We start from the raw sequence: 1,434 nt of genomic DNA on the forward strand, positions 1-1,434 counted from the left end.
ATTAATAGATACATTTAAAAAAATCTAATGCATTGTGCTTCCTATATAAAGATGATGCTTTGGACCTGGCATCAATGTCTTTGGCACTTCGAGGTATTTTCTCAAGGATGCGATTAGAGCCACATGTGAAAGATGAGTGCCTGGGGCTGGGGTGTGGGCTCCGGTCTTCCTGAAGAGTAGATAGGTTTGAATTTAATTGCCGGAGGCATGCCGGCGAGACAGTCAGGACAACTGCTCCTTGTCAGCGTGGAATGGATTAGAAATCAACTTGTCTGTGTTTTCCTTCCAACTCTTGCCACTTTATAGTTATACTTGACATTTATTCTTTCTGGATCTCATCTCTACAGAAAAAGTATTTTTAAAAGCCCAGGATCCGGAACCTTTCAACAGTCTTCATGTTTTGGGATTAAATCTCCAACTTCCAATATGCCTTACCTAGAAGATGAAATGATGGTTTTATAATGGTGAAAAGCATTACCTTAAGAGTATGCGTAGGGGTCCCATAATTTTATAGGTCAGTTTACTGAAAGTTCCAATGTGCTTGACTTGTTTGCTTTTATTCTAAAGAAAGGCTAGATAATAACTGGCTGGATCAAGCAGCAAAGAGCGACTGTAACAGGATCCTCTTCCTGTTGACAGAAGGTCAACATGGCTGTTCTGGCTGTCCTGACTGACATCTCTGTTCTGAGGAATAATTAAGTATCTTTATACCTTTGCTTGTTTCATGAACATCCATTAGTGACTGAGGCAGCAGAGCTGGAGGCCACACCTGAAGGATGGGACATGCTTCCAGGGACATTATCTGGTGTATTGACAATTTTGCCATCTGTTCCACATCATTTGCAACAATTCTTGTGTGTGTGTGTGTGTGTGTCTTTTAAAAGGGGAGTAAGAAGTCAAGGACCACATTATTTCTTCAGAATCTTGAATTTTGATTTTCTTTTAGCAAGTCAAGGGAACTTAAACTTGAGCCTGGAGGCCATCTTAGATTGCCTCTATACAAAGTCTTTGAGTGAATTCAGTTTTTCAGAACAGCAAAATGCAATTTGGGGTCTACTTCACGCCTTCAATCAATTGGGTCAATTTATCTCCCTGCCCCAGCACACCAGCATCCATACAGTTACTTTGGTAAACTTACCCTTATAGTAGTGCATAGTGAAACTAATACCATGATATCTCATCAGTAAATCTCTAAGGTGGAGATAAGGAACTTCAATGATTCACTAAACATGTCAGGTACCAGATGAATCCAGGAATGTGATACCTGACTGCAGTCAGTCACCTGGGACAGACACCTGGTGATCATCCTTGACACCTTCCTCTCCTTTACTCTCCACGACCAAATAATCCCCAAGTCCTGTTGACTTGGACTCACTCGCTGCCATCATCTGGGTCTTAACCCCTAATCTCCTAATCTCTGTGCACTCGCTATTA

The sequence above is a fragment of the Ailuropoda melanoleuca genome, chromosome 1, assembly GCF_002007445.2.
Source record: "Ailuropoda melanoleuca isolate Jingjing chromosome 1, ASM200744v2, whole genome shotgun sequence".
Taxonomy (NCBI): Eukaryota; Metazoa; Chordata; class Mammalia; order Carnivora; family Ursidae; genus Ailuropoda; species Ailuropoda melanoleuca.